The following is a 16,104-nucleotide window of genomic DNA, read 5'->3' as shown; positions in this document are numbered from 1 at the left end:
CTCCTCTCTGCACAGGCTACACAAACGCACCACACCGCGTGGCTGCTGCCTCTCCAACCTGGTGGTCCCTGCACGCACCACCCACGTGGAGTTCCAGGTCGCAGGCAGCCTCTGGAACTGCCGTTCTGCTGCCAACAAAGCTGACTTCATCCCAGCCTATGCCAACCTCCAGTCCCTCGACTTCCTGGCGCTGACGGAAACATGGATCACCACTGAAAACACCGCTACTCCTACTGCTCTCTCCTCGTCTGACCATGTGTTCTCGCATACCCCGAGAGCATCTGGTCAGAGGGGTGGTGGTACAGGAATCCTCATCTCTCCCAAGTGGACATTCTCAATTTTTCCCCTAACCCATCTGTCTATCTCCTCATTTGAATTCCATGCTGTCACAGTCACTAGCCCATTTAAGCTTAATATCCTTGTCATCTATCGCCCTCCAGGTTCCCTTGGAGAGTTCATCAATGAGCTCGACGCCTTGATAAGTTCCTTCCCTGAGGATGGCTCACCCCTCACAGTTTTGGGGGATTTCAACCTCCCTATGTCCACATTTGACTCATTTCTCTCTGCCTCCTTCTTTCCACTCCTCTCCTCTTTTGACCTCACCCTCTCACCGTCCCCCTACTCACAAGGCAGGCAATACGCTTGACCTCATCTTCACTAGATGCTGCTCCTCTACTAATCTCACTGCAACTCCCCTCCATTTCTCCGACCACTACTTTGTTTCCTTTTCTCTCTCGCTCTCCTCCCACACTACTCACTCTGCCCCTACACAGATGGTAATGCGCCGCCGCAACCTTCGCTCTCTCTCTCCCACTACTCTCTCCTCTTCCATCCTATCATCTCTCCCCTCTGCTCAATCCTTCTCCCTCCAATCTCCTGATTCTGCCTCCTCAACCCTCCTCTCCTCCCTTTCTGCATCCTTTGACTCTCTGTGTCCCCTATCCTCCCGGCCGGCTCGGTCCTCCCCTCCAGCTCCGTGGCTTGATGACTCATTGCGAGCTCACAGAACAGAGCTCCGGGCAGCGGAGCGGAAATGGAAGAAAACTAAACTCCCTGCCGACCTGGCATCTTTTCCCTCCCCTCCTCTCTACATTTTCTTCATCTGTTTCTGCTGCTAAGGCCACCTTCTACCACTCTAAATTCCAAGCATCTGCCTCTAACCCTAGGAAGCTCTTTGCCACATTTTCCTCCCTCCTGAATCCTCCTCCCCCTCCTCTCTCTCTGTGGATGACTTCGTCAACCACTTTGAAAAGAAGGTTGACGACATCCGATCCTCGTTTGTTAAGTCTAATAACACTGCTGGTCCTGCTCACACTGCCCTACCCTATGCTTTGACTTCTTTCTCCCTCTCTCTCCAGATAAAATCCTGCGACTTGTGACTGCAGGCCGCCCAACAACCTGCCCGCTTGACCCCATCCCCTCCTCCCTTCTCCAGACCATCTCCGGTGACCTTCTCCCCTACCTCACCTCGCTGATCAACTCATCCTTGACCGCTGGCCATGTCCCTTCCGTCTTCAAGAGAGCGAGAGTTGCTCCCCCTTCTCAAAAAACCAACACTCGACCCCACTGATGTCAACAACTACAGACCAGTATCCCTTCTTTCTTTTCTTTCCAAAACTATTGAGCGTGCCGTCTTTAGCCAACTCTCTTGCTATCTCTCTCAGAATGACCTTCTTGATCCAAACCAATCAGGTTTCAGGACTGGTCATTCAACTGAGACTGCTCTTCTCTGTGTCACGGAGACTCTCCGCACTGCTAAAGCTAACTCTCTCTCCTCTGCTCTTGTCCTTCTAGACCTGTCTGCTGCCTTTGATACTGTGAACCATCAGATCCTCCTCTCCACCCTCTCCGAGATGGGCATCTCCGGCGCGGCTCACTCCTGGATTGCGTCCTACCTGACCGTCGCTCCTACCAAGTGGCGTGGCGGGAAGCTGTCTCCGCACCACGTGCTCTCACCACTGGTGTCCCCAGGGATCGGTTCTGGGCCCTCTCCTTTTCTCCTATACACCAAGTCACTTGGCTCTGTCATATCCTCACATGGTCTCTCCTATCATTGCTACGCTGACGATACACAACTAATCTTCTCCTTTCCCCCTTCTGATAACCAGGTGGCGAATCGCATCTCTGCATGTCTGGCAGACATATCAGTATGGATGACGGATCACCACCTCAAGCTGAACCCCCTGGCAAGACGGAGCTGCTCTTCCTCCCGGGGAAGGACTGCCCGTTCCATGATCTCGCCATCACGGTTGACAACTCCGCTGTGTCCTCCTCCCAGAGTGCGAAGAGCCTAGGCGTGACCCTGGACAACACCCTGTCGTTCTCCGCCAACATCAAGGCGGTGACCCGCTCCTGCAGGTTCATGCTCTACAACATTCGGAGAGTGCGACCCTGCCTTACACAGGAAGCGGCGCAGGTCCTGGTCCAGGCACTTGTCATCTCCCGTCTGGACTACTGCAACCTCGCTGTTGGCTGGGCTCCCTGCCTGTGCCATTAAACCCCTACAACTCATCCAGAATGCCGCAGCCCGTCTGGTGTTCAACCTTCCCAAGTTCTCTCACGTCACCCCCCCTCCTCCGCACCTCCACTGGCTTCCAGTTGAAGCTCGCATCCGCTACAAGACCATGGTGCTTGCCTATGGAGCAGTGAGGGGACGGCACCTCTGTACCTTCAGGCTCTGATCAGTCCCTACACCCAAACGAGGACATTGCGTTCATCCACCTCTGGCCTGCTGGCTCCCTTCCTCTGCGGAAGCATAGCTCCCGCTCAGCCCAGTCAAAACTGTTCGCTGCTCTGGCACCCCAATGGTGGAACAAGCTCCCTCACGACGCCAGGACAGCGGAGTCACTCACCACCTTCCGGAGACATTTGAAACCCCACCTCTTTAAGGAATACCTGGGATAGGATAAAGTATTCCTTCTAACCCCCCAAATTGTAAAGTGGTTATCCCACTGGCTATAGGGTGAACGCACCAATTTGTGAGTCGCTCTGGCTAAGAGCGTCTGCTAAATGACGTTAATGTGCCCCTGAGCAAGGCACTTAACCCTAATTGCTCCTGTAAGTCGCTCTGGTTAAGAGCGTCTGCTAAATGACTAAAATGTAAATGTAAATGTTGCCACTAATGATATTATAAGTATTAAGACTTCCTCTCCTTCAACCGATTCATATTCAACCTTAACCCTTGTCAATTCCTCACTTAAAACCACAAAAGTAACATTATTAACATAAAAAGGCTTACTCCCTGTAGCTCTGAGAGGATAATATAAACAATGCATGTCATGGTCAGATACAGGAACGTGTTCCATCACCTCCATTTCTATGTAGACGTCAGTCTGACTAACCTGTCTCTGTGTACGCTTAGGGTGCTGTTCCTTGTCGCTAAGTCTCATGTTTATATTATTGTTCATATAGTCATGATTTAACCTTCTATTCTCATTGTCAGCTTTGCTGAAGTCGGTATTGTCCATAACCATCTTCTCCCTCATCTTATAATTGTCAATCACTAGCCCCCCTGATATAACTTCTGTCAGAGTTATGAGGACTATGATAAATGTCACGGATGCAATATCTCCATTCATCCTTCCAAGGAGTTTGCATCTCGTCATGGTTTTCTCCATGATTCCTCCAGAAACTCCCACTTTTCTCTCCACCACCACCTAGGTTTGATCAAAGAAAAACAAATACACAAAAACAAACAAAGAAATGATAATGAATATAAGAATAATACAACACTATAATAATAATCGAAGTCTATACAAATATCCCCTTAAGTTCAGTCCTTCCCCAACTCCTCCGAAGTTGGTGTCTGTGTCCTAGGTGCCCCTTTAAGCCTGGACGCATGTATCCACTGCGGTTGACCTTTAACCTTAACCGCTGTACGTGTCACCAAAAGAACCTGTGTTGGACATCCATAACGTGGCTCTCCTTGTATAACCACAGGTTTTAAACTTCGTACCAGAACATAATCTCCTGGTTGAAAATTGTGTATCGGTTTCTCCCCTGGTAAGGGAGGGGAATCGATTACCTGTTGAGAATATTTGGAAACAAAAGAAAACAAATGTTTAACAATATTTTGTTGCAATTCATGTAGCTGTGTCTCCTTCATCAGCACACCTAGAGGAAAAGGTCTAGCCATCAACACTTCATGAGGAGACAATCCCGTACACGCATTAGGCATCGATCTTATTGATAAGAGTACTAAAGGTAATGCCTCCAACCAATTAATCCTCCTCTCTAGATGTACTTTCATCAGTTTATCCTTAATCATTTTATTAGTGCGTTGAACCTGAGCCGAACTCTGCGGAGAATAAGGAATATGAAACGTCCACTTAATCCCTAACGCTGCTGATAACTGTCTAGTTATTCTGGACGTAAAAGGCGTGCCATTATCGGAATCGTTTGGTATTCCAAACCTAGGAATGATATGTTCCATCAAACACTTCACTACTGTTTGAGTATTCTCTTTTCTTGTCGCAAAAGCCTCTGTCCATTTAGAAAACCTATCAACAATTACCAAAAGATATGAATACCCCCTATATTTTGGCATATGCGTAAAATCAATTTGTAATTGCTGAAATGGACCCTCAGGTTTTGGTAAATGTTCCCTTTTAGGTGGATTGATGCATGGATTACATCTAGCACAAATTAAACATATTTGTATGAATTGTCTAACATGTTTCTCCAAACCTATCGTAAAAAACACCTTATTTATATAAGCTGTCACGCCCTTGTACCCCACATGTGTTACTCCATGAACATAGGCAATAACAGAATCATAAGCCAACTTTGGTAACGCAATTCTATCATCGATAAATTTCCACAAACCTTTTTCATCCTTCTTACAACCTTTCATGTCCCATAATCTTAATTCATAATCAGTTGCTTGGTTCTGAAAAGACCTTAAATTATCACATGTGAACGGAGGATTCTCTTGACTAATTAGTTGTACGGCTATTAGTTCCTTTTCCATCCATGGTGGAAAAGATCCAAACATAGCTACATCATGAGCATATTTATCTGCTAAATTATTCCCTCTTGCTATCTCCGAATCTTCCTATGAATGACCTTTACATTTGATAATAGCAATGTTAGCAGGTAACATGATAGCCTTAATTAAACTTTTAACTAAATCGGCATGCTGAATATGTTTCCCTGCATTAGTCACAAAACCCCTATTTTCCCATATTTTGCTAAAATCATGTGCCACTGAAAAAGCATATTTTGAATCAGTGTATATGGTGACAGTTTTATTCGCAGCATAAATACATGCTCTTGTTAATGCAATTAATTCAGCAGCCTGAGCTGATGAAACTGGTATTTTATATGCTTCAATGCACTTTCCTTCATTATCCACAACAGAAAATCCTGATAATACCATTTTATCATCTGGTCTCATTGCTGAACCATCACAATACAAAACCATATCATTATTATCTAATGCAGTCTGTTGCAAATCAGCCCTCACGCTAGATGTGGAATTAATGAGTTCCATACAATCATGTATGAGATCTTCATCATCTATACTACTTTCAACTCCATGTAATAATGCCTTTAGATTCAAAGCTGGGTTCGTATGTGTCGCAGTAGAAATAGTCAAATTTTGAGTTCCCGTCAAAATATGTTCGTAATTGCTATGCCTCTGGCTCGTCATGTGTTGCGTGGTTATGTTTAGCAAAATGATATTCACTGTGTGGGAAGTGTGCAATATCAATGGATGTGCTAACACAATAGTTTGGGATTTTTCTACCATTAATGCAGCAGCAGCCACTGCCCTCAAACAAGGCGCCATACCTTGAACAATCATTGGTAACATCTTACTATAATAAGCAACAGGTCACATACCCTCTCCATGCATTTGAGCTAAAACAGCTGACACAACACAGCCATCTTCTGACTAATATAGATGGTAGGTCAGATTGTAATCTGGTAACCCCAGTGCTGGAGAATTGCATAAAAGATACTTGATGTGATGAAAAGAGTGTTTATTTCATCAGTCCACACAATATCCTCAGGAGCATCCTTCTTCGTTGCACAGCGCAGTATCGAATCATACACTGTGTATTCAGCCAACCAAGGTCTGCAATAATTCACAAGTCCCAAAAAAGACAACATTCCAGTCTTATTCCTTGGCCTTTTCAATGTCTTTAATCGCTAACAGCCTCTCTGGTGACAAACATCTACATCCATTGCGCAGTATATATCCCAGATAATTGACAGCCTCCTTACAAAACTGTAGCTTGGCGAATGACGCCCTGTGACCCCCATTAGCCAGATGCGTTAGTAGTGCAATTGAATCCTTTGCACACTCTTCCTCGCATGAAGAAGCAATTAATATGTCATCAACGTACTGTAAAAGCGTTGAATTGCATGGGAGAGACAATTGAGCCAAGTGCCTAATTACTGCTGAACTATAGACTGCTGCTGAATCAATAAATGTCATTGGTAGACGACGGCAAATATATTGTTCGATATTTCTTACTGCCTGGTTTTAAAATCGGGTTTATAGGTGTATTATTCGGTGACATGCCTTTATAAACCACCCCTTGTTTTAACAAACTGTCAATGATTGGACTAATACCCTCTTCTTTTTCCTTAAATAAAGGATATTGTTTAATAACGACTGGATACTTATTTGGATCAATCTGTGCCTCATAAGGCGGAACATCAATTAACCCCACATTATTAGCATGTAAAGCCCATAACGAAGATGGTACCCCACTTAACATGCATGGAGGACATAAAGTTATGACATTTTCCTTATCTATACCAATCAATGGTTTAACGTCTATCAGTAAATCTTTTACAAAAAAATGCTTTGGCTCCAAACCATAAGACCAGATAATATAACCCTTGTTTCACTCCTCTCCTGTCAGAGATAAAATTATATATTTATTAAACGAATTAACCAAAGCACTAACATCTCTAAAATCATTTCTTACTGCACATACAAAAGTAACAACATTATTAAAAGTATCTTTCCATAATAATAACAGCCCGTGTGGTAATATGAAAAATTTTTGTGGAATTTCCTGCATTGTATCCACTTCAATTACTTTATCCGAAAAAGGCATATTTACAATCTTCATTGAAATTATCATTGCAGCCGCTGCTGCATGGCAAGAAGCTAATATTTTTATCCCGTCCATAGTAAATAGTTTTGACACAAACTCTGCCTTAATCAATGTAGTTTTCGCCAAGTATGTACGTTGAGTGCTATTAGAAAATAATTGATATGCAGAACTCGGCGGAATGTGTACCTCCATGCCCTCTGGTGAGCAAAAAATGGTCGCATTAAGTTTACTAAGAAGGTCTCTTCCCATTAACGCCATCGGAGTTGTAGCACTGACTATAAATGAATGTTGAAAATTACTATCATCCAAATCAATTTGCAATGGTAAAGATATAGGATCAATTTGCGTAGTTCCACTAATTCCGATAGACTGGACCTTCTGAGTACTTAAAGGATACTTTAAATCTTGTTGCCATAAACATGACATAGTTGCCCCTGTATAAATTAGAAATGGGATTCTTTTACCAGATACACATAAACTTAACTGTGGTATTTCTAATGGGTTGTCCGAAATGTATCATGTATTTAACTTCCTTCCTGTCTATCGGAGTTCTATGTCATTGTCCCCACAATAAATTCCCCAGCATCTCATCTCTAGGGTTATTCTGGGAATTAGGTTGCGGTTTGTCCGGAATCCAATTTCCCCTCTCTCTATCACCATATCTCCGTCTATCCTCATCCATTAATCGAACGGTACATTCTTTCCACCAATGTCCCCCTTGTTTGCAATAATTGCAAGTATCCTTATCTCTGTTAAACCTCCTTCTTCCTCCTCTGGAATTACTATTATACCTGCCTCTACCTCGATTAGTATTATAGGGCACAAATTGTCAATTCGCCTGCTGCTGATATGGTACCTGTTTATCCTGCGGTTTGTATTGGGGAAATTGCATTGCCTGAATTGTAGGTTCATGCTCATTGAATAATCCTACTGCCTCTAATTCCCTAATCTTTTTTAATAACTGCAATGGTCTTATTGTATATATTTCAGGTGTTGCTAGCTTAAGAGTATATGCAGACACTTGGTCCAAGCCATTCAAAAACATGCTTACGAAAAAAGTGTCCTCCGCATCATTTATTTCCAATTTAGCGTCCTCTCTCCATGTTTTTTGAAAACGTGTCGCGTATTCACACATTGTTTCATTTGGTTTACGCCTACAATTCAACAATTGGGAAACATCTCTTTCCTGACTAGCATGTTATTTTAAGAATACTTTAAGTTCCTCAATGTGTGTTTCCTTATGATCTCTACTTAACCACGGAAACCTATTTTCTGGGGTATTTCCATCTATCGGTCCATCATTATCATATTATAAAGTCTCACATGAAGTTATCAATGCTTCCATGTTAACATTTGGCATTCGAGTATTTAAAATGTATCTTACGTCTTTACCACTCATCGATCCATGTATTAAAGCTGTGCGCCACCAATTCATAAATCCTAATGGATTTACTAATGGCTGCGGCGCATCTTTTATAATTTGAGAAATTTCAGCTAACGTAAGTGGCTTATCCAAAACCCTATCTTCCATTACTAAAAGTGGTGCCATCATTTCTTCCTGAATATTATCCTCTTCTTCCTGTCTATACCTATCTCTACTTGCCAAATCATCCACCCTCAATACAACTCTTTGACAAATATTTTCCATCTCTCTTTCTAAAATACAAGACAAAACTCCTTTAATATATTTTGGTTGTACGGCTGAGTTTGGGTTAAGTGTAATCTTTTTCTCTATTTGGCACCGTTCTATTGCTTCAATTAGGAATTGCATAATTTTATTTGCTAAACTATCGCTGCAATCAACCTCATAGTTTTGTTTGAGTATTTTAAATATCATTTTATATTCACTTTCTACACACTCTCTAGTATATCTAATTTTTTCAATGTTTATTCGTCCTGTCTGACCTTTAAACCTTCTTTCTGCTGTTTCACAAGCTTTACCAAATCGTTTTAACCACAACTCTCTGCATTCCTCTCGCCACCGTTGGATTTCAAAATGATCTCTTTTGACTATGGGAAACATATATATTGACCTGATTTTAGGAATACATTTTTTAAAATCCTGACTTTCATAAGATTCTATAAATAACCAATCATATATATTGCTATCCTCTTCTACATCAATACTATATGCTGGAGGCTTAATAGAGGTCGCTAATTGTGGATAAATTCCTTTAATACTTTCAGACCCTTTAGGACTGAGCCTTTTCATAAGTTAAATTATGTTGCTCCATTGCCAAATTACGTAACTTCCTAACAGATTTTTTCTTCTTCCTCATTATATTTACCGGCCATTGTGCACTCATTAAATCCCATGCTGTGTATACTTCTTTCATGTAATCTAAATCCCATTTCGGGTTGCTTATCGCTGTATTATAAACTAAATATTTCTGTGCTACTTGTAAATTATCCCTTTTAAAACTACCATCAAGAGGATAGTCATTATCTGTCCATGCTGATAAATCACTAAGATATGGTTCCACATAAAAAAAACTAATTTAATTAACATCCAATCACGCGGTGTTTGATTCTCTATATTTTTTAAAGAGATATGTTTGAGATGCGGATTTGTCTGTAACAATTTCGTCATAGCCTTTCTTTCCCTTCTAGGCAAATCTAGCTCTGATTTATTATTTATTGTCACTGTCTTGCCCGTATTCGGTATACTGAATTGACTCCCCATCCTCGTGTATATTAGTTTATACAATATTAGTAATTAAATGTTTTGCATGAAATTTCTAACTTGTCATGATTCAAATGTTACATGTCATCGGCTCCCTCTCCTGGCCGTTTTGAGTATTTCACCATCTATTTAATTTTATGATGTTCTCCAACATCTACAAGGTCCGTAACCTATTCTTTTATAATGTCTTACACACTACGGGACTAAAAACCCACTCTATTCCATTTTATGATGTATCCTAGATTCCATCAAGGGTTCCTTGCCCACTCTTTATGACGTATCTAACATCAAGGGTTTACCTGAGTCCATTCATTTTATAATGTACTGTTTTACATTAATGGATTAATCCACTCTCTCTTCATGATGTACTTAACATCATAGATGCCCTGCGCCTATTCGTTTCTCCACTTATTGCCTTTACTCAGTTCTTTAAACACACTATCTTTGAATCATAACACCATATCATAGTCCAATTTGATATTCTCCTTACATCCCTTACATAACTCAACACCACTCATTGTCCCCCTTTAAAATATATAATTTTAAACATTCGTTACAGTTCAGCTTTACCACAGATAAGCATATTTTAACATAATAATAGAATGAAAGTCTGCTTACCTGTTAGTTGAGCTGTAGACTGTATCCAGTTCGTGAAGACGCCAATCTGTTATGATGAGTTTCTCAGGTATTAAAGTAATCAAGGATGTAAGAATATAATTAGACACTTTTTAGAAAGTTAATACAAATGTTTTATTAGTCGGTACAGGGTTAGAGACAACAATTGACAGAGCTTTGCCGTTTGCTGTTTCCAACTATCGAACAAAGATTCACTCTCCCTTACAAACCCTTGGTTATCCTTCCTTTCACATACATCTGGCAACCATCTTAGGCACTCCCTTTCTCTGTTATTATTACCCTTTGCCACAGGTCATTACATCCTGTCCATCAATCATACTACCATAAACATCACTAATCTCCTTTGACATAAGGAATGTAGACTTCATGGCCCCAAACCAATTATCTCGTAACTCTACCTCGGTCCTCACAATACTATGACATGACATCATTACACATCCTTTCTCAGAAGTACAGCATTTGCACTAAAGAAATGTCTCTACTATTGTTAAATTGGTTCTTAATCAATAGGCATATAGGGCATATAGGCATTTCATTCTACAACATGCATAATTCATATAATTGGTTTGTTATGTTATCTAAGTAGTTAACAAAAAATGTCCAATAGTTTGTGTAAGGAACTGCAATGCTGCTGGGTTTTTCACACTCAACAGTTTCCAGTGTGTATCAAGAATGGTCCACCATCAACTTGACACAACTGTGGGAAGCATTGGAGTCAACATGGGCCAGCATCCCTGTGGAAAGCTTTTGACACCTTGTAGAGTCCATTCCCTGATTAATTGAGGCTGTTCTGAGGGCAAAAGGGGGTGCAACTCAATATTAGGAAGGTGTTCCTAATGTTTTGTCCACTCAGTGTAAGTCACTAGTTACCACAGCCACAAAGTCAGAATTATGGCTAAACCCTGCCTATTTCTGAAAATGTTCTTAAAATCTGATTTTAAACCTAACCTTAACCCTAACCACACTGCTAACCTTATGCCTACCCCTAACCTTAAATTAAATCAAAGCTAATTTTGTACTTTGTGGCTGTGGTAACTAGTGATGAAAGAATTTCGGCAACATTGAAAAAAACTACTTTATATCGGAGTTGTGCCTATTGCTCACAGGCGCATTTGCCCTCTCATTGGCTAGAATTGTCCCACCTGATCTCGCCTTCTCCTGCCTGCCTTACATCTTTCCACTGTTACAGCGTTCACTCGACTATCTTGTCAATATAATAGATAATCTTACCTATACTTTCCGTTCTCAGAGCATTAATAAAACCTCCCAAGAAAACTTTCAGGGAACCAGAGTAAAACGTTATGGCTTCATTTCCACAACCAATGTGAAACAAAAAACATACGTTCCCACAACTTCCAAGTAACCAAATGTGCTATCTGGGAGGTAGCTCCATTAATTTGCCTGACATTATAAGAAGTCTGATCCCACTTCACTCAGACATCTGCCACCCATCCACATCAAACACTGATACATTCAAAGGGCTAGTAGTACTAGGGGATCAATTGATCTTTATTCCCTAGACAAGTTGTGGGACAAGTGCTACAGCTGCAACAACAAAGAGAAACCATGTCCTTTGAATTTTCATGAGTGTGGCAGAGTATTTTGGGTCTGTTGATTTCCAGTCTGTGGACATTCTGTGTTGACTCTGGCCTGGGGTAGAGAAGCACTGGCAAAAGGCGGTTGAATGGAGGGAAAGTTAATTATGGGATGGACACGGTATAAGACTAAACCTCCTTAGACCATGTCCTGAGCAGCTAATAGATAGTGTTCTAACAGTAACCAAACCCTATAGGATGTTATTCACTAGTGTTTTAAGAAGCAGAAAGATTGGAAGTGTAGGTTTCTAGCACCAGTGAAAATAGGACATCCAACCTTCTCTCTGAGTTGGTCAGTTTGAAAACCTCTGTAATGGATAGTGTTGGCTAATGTATGTAGCTGGCTTATAGTTTCTGGCCAATTCACCCACAGACAATAATATAATATGATGTCAAAGTACACAGAGACAATAAATATATAGCAATATGTTATAACCCAATGATGAAAAACCAAACATTAACAGTAAATACAGTTTCTACTCAACAGTAAGATGGTACTGATCAAATTAGGTAAACCATACATCAACAACAATATTCATACCTTCATTTTTTTATCATTATGGTGTTCAAAATGAATTTCTCACATTCTGGTATTTACACATAAATCTATAGAAGTCATAGTTATAACATTATACAATTCCACAGGTCAACATTGCATCACAGTGGCACACGTGTATTAATCATTTACCGTTTGTTTCTCATTTATCAAAACCAAAACTCTGAGATGAAGATGTGGACGACAACAATATTCCTTAACGTAGTTCATTGCCAACTCCAGGATGACATTCAGAGGGCCAGTGATGGGCTTCACCTGCCTAACAACACCTGAAGACCACACAAAGACAGACACAAACATTAGCCTGGGTAGGAGAATAACTCTGGTTACACATTTAGGTAACATTATTTTGAGAGACCCAATACTCATGTACAGTAGATGCTCAATAAACTATCAATAGACTATGCAGTTGACATGTTACTAATGGTCTATTGATAGTTTGTCAGGAGCGTATAGGGACTCTCAAAATAAAAATGTGCCCACATTAAACATCTGAAAGGGGCCTATGGGAATACTGCTATTTGTATATTGGCTAAATCTCCTCTTGTCATATCTGGCTTTGTCTTCTTGTATTATCCCTTACAATCCAAAACCTAACCTTCTCTCTGGCTTCTGATGCAACCAGGAGGGACACAAAACTAAGTAGTAGCCTATCTGAATTCAAGAGGAATTTGGGGAGGCTTGTTTAAATTAATATGTGACCCGTTTCAGGAAACTAGGCGTATGTCGCGGGTCCCTACATCACATGAGAGCCGTTTGAACGGAAACGTTAAAAAAAATAATCCAAATGCGTTTTTTGGCAGAAATGCCTTATCGAACATGTGAACTTTCATGTGCCTTAATAACAAACTTGTATGCCATCTGTAAATACAAATAAAATTGTTAAATTACGAGCCTAGTTGGTTTAGCCAAAGAAGTAGACAGCAACCCTCCCGCTAGTCATGATTGGCTGAGATAATGAGTGTGCTGGACATGCCGAGAGATGAGTTTGGATTGGTCTGCCATATAGCACGCTTCTGTCTATTTGTGCTGGTCAGTATGTCTAGGTAATCCTGTCTAACGCGGCTTAAAAATATATATACAGTGGGGAAAAAAATTATTTAGTCAGCCACCAATTGTGCAAGTTCTCCCACTTAAAAAGATGAGAGAGGCCTGTAATTTTCATCATAGGTACACGTCAACTATGACAGAAAATGAGAAAAAAAATCCAGAAAATCACATTATAGGATTTTTTATGAATTTATTTGCAAATTATGGTGGAAAATAAGTATTTGGTCAATAACAAAAGTTTCTCAATACTTTTGTTATATACCCTTTGTTGGCAATGACACAGGTCAAACGTTTTCTGTAAGTCTTCACAAGGTTTTCACACACTGTTGCTGGTATTTTGTCCCATTCCTCCATGCAGATCTCCTCTAGAGCAGTGATGTTTGGGGCTGTCGCTGGGCAACACGGACTTTCAACTCCCCTCCAAAGATTTTCTATGTGGTTGAGATCTGGAGACTGGCTAGGCCACTCCAGGACCTTGAAATGCTTCTTACGAAGCCACTCCTTCGTTGCCCGGGCGGTGTGTTTGGGATCATTGTCATGCTGAAAGACCCAGCCACGTTTCATCTTCAATGCCCTTGCTGATGGAAGGAGGTTTTCACTCAAAATCTCACGATAGATGGCCCCATTCATTATTTCCTTTACACGGATCAGTCGTCCTTGTCCCTTTGCAGAAAAAACAGCCCCAAAGCATGATGTTTCCACCCCCATGCTTCACAGTAGGTATGGTGTTCTTTGGATGCAACTCAGCATTCTTTGTGCTCCAAACACGACTGAGTTGAGTTTTTACCAAAAAGTTCTATTTTGGTTTCATCTGACCATATGACATTCTCCCAATCCTCTTCTGGATCATCCAAATGCACTCTACCAAACTTAAGACGGGCCTGGACATGTACTGGCTTAAGCAGGGGGACACGTCTGGCACTGCAGGATTTGAGTCTCTGGCGCGTAGTGTGTTACTGATGGTAGGCTTTGTTACTTTGGTCCCAGCTCTCTGCAGGTCATTCACTAGGTCCCCCCGTGTGGTTCTGGGATTTTTGCTCACCGTTCTTGTGATCATTTTGACCAAACGGGGTGAGATCTTGCGTGGAGCCCCAGATCGAGGGAGATTATCAGTGGTCTTGTATGTCTTCCATTTCCTAATAATTGCTCCCACAGTTGATTTCTTCAAACTAAGCTGCTTACCTATTGCAGATTCAGTCTTCCCAGCCTGGTGCAGGTCTACAATTTTGTTTCTGGTGTCCTTTGACAGCTCTTTGGTCTTGGCCATAGTGAAGTTTGGAGTGTGACTGTTTGAGGTTGTGGACAGGTGTCTTTTATACTGATAACAAGTTCAAACAGGTGCCATTAATACAGGTAACGAGTGGAGGACAGAGGAGCCTCTTAAAGAAGAAGTTACAGGTCTGTGAGAGCCAGAAATCTTGCTTGTTTGTAGGTGACCAAATACTTATTTTCCACCATAATTTGCAAATAAATTCATAAAAAAATCCTACAATGTGATTTTCTGGATTTTTTTCCACAATTTGTCTGTCATAGTTGACGTGTACCTATGATGAAAATTACAGGCCTCTCTCATCTTTTTAAGTGGGAGAACTTGCACAATTGGTGGCTGACTAAATACTTTTTTTCCCCACTGTATATTGTGTATTAAAACTGCATAAGTGTTGCTCTCCACTTTCTGGAGGACTGAGTTTTGAAATCAGTGGAATTCGAGTATGATAGCTAAGGAGATGGAGAAAACACTGGTCTCTGGATTACATCTTCAAACTAAGGGCAACCATGGCATCCGACAGGAGACGCATCCATCTATGAATGATGTATACGGGTAAGATAGTCTAGCTAGCTACATTTTCAGATATTACAAGTTTCTAATTTTGACAGAAAGAGCCATTTGCTTGGCTAGCTATAGCCTAATGTTAGCTAGCTAACATTGAACCTGGTTGGTTAGCTACCTGCAGATTCATGCAGGGTAGTAACGTCATGAGTTGTGATTATGGTTCATTGCTTACCTAGCTAGTTAGCTACATCTTAACAAAAGACTACACTATTCATGTAACCATTTCAGGTGCGTTCGTAAATTCAGTCTAGCTATCTACTCCGATTTCAGAGCACTCTCGTCTGAGTGTGCCAGAGCGCAGAATAACTGATGAATTTACGAACGCTCAACACCTGTTGAATATGGCCGGTGTCAGTAAACATCGACAAAAAAGCGTAATTAAATTGTTGCCAGCAGCACAGTTACACTCACCAACGCTCTGGATAACATGAAAACAGCCTAACCAGCTCTGCTAGGGCGAGTAAAATGGTCAGAGTGGGGTGTTCTCTCATTATGTGTCGGGAAGTAGCTAGCAAGCTAGTCAATGTCAGCCAGTTAGCTTGGGTGCTTGACTGCCATTGTGAGGTCAGAACGTTCGGATCAACCCTACTTATCGGCCAGAGCATCCGGTGTGCGCTCTGAACGCTCCGAGAGCCACACGTTTTGAATTTACGAACAAACAATCTGACAGCACAGTTGCA

General features: G+C 41.4%; 1 pseudogene; it reads right to left on the bottom strand.

The window, feature by feature from the left end:
• Positions 1–12,689: 12,689 nt before the first annotated feature.
• LOC121555118 overlaps positions 12,690–16,104 on the bottom strand; it is a 64,410-nt pseudogene continuing 60,995 nt past the window's right edge.

Source organism: Coregonus clupeaformis, chromosome 40 (assembly GCF_020615455.1).
Source record: "Coregonus clupeaformis isolate EN_2021a chromosome 40, ASM2061545v1, whole genome shotgun sequence".
NCBI classification, from domain to species: Eukaryota; Metazoa; Chordata; class Actinopteri; order Salmoniformes; family Salmonidae; genus Coregonus; species Coregonus clupeaformis.
This window is presented reverse-complemented; position numbering and strand designations above follow the sequence as displayed.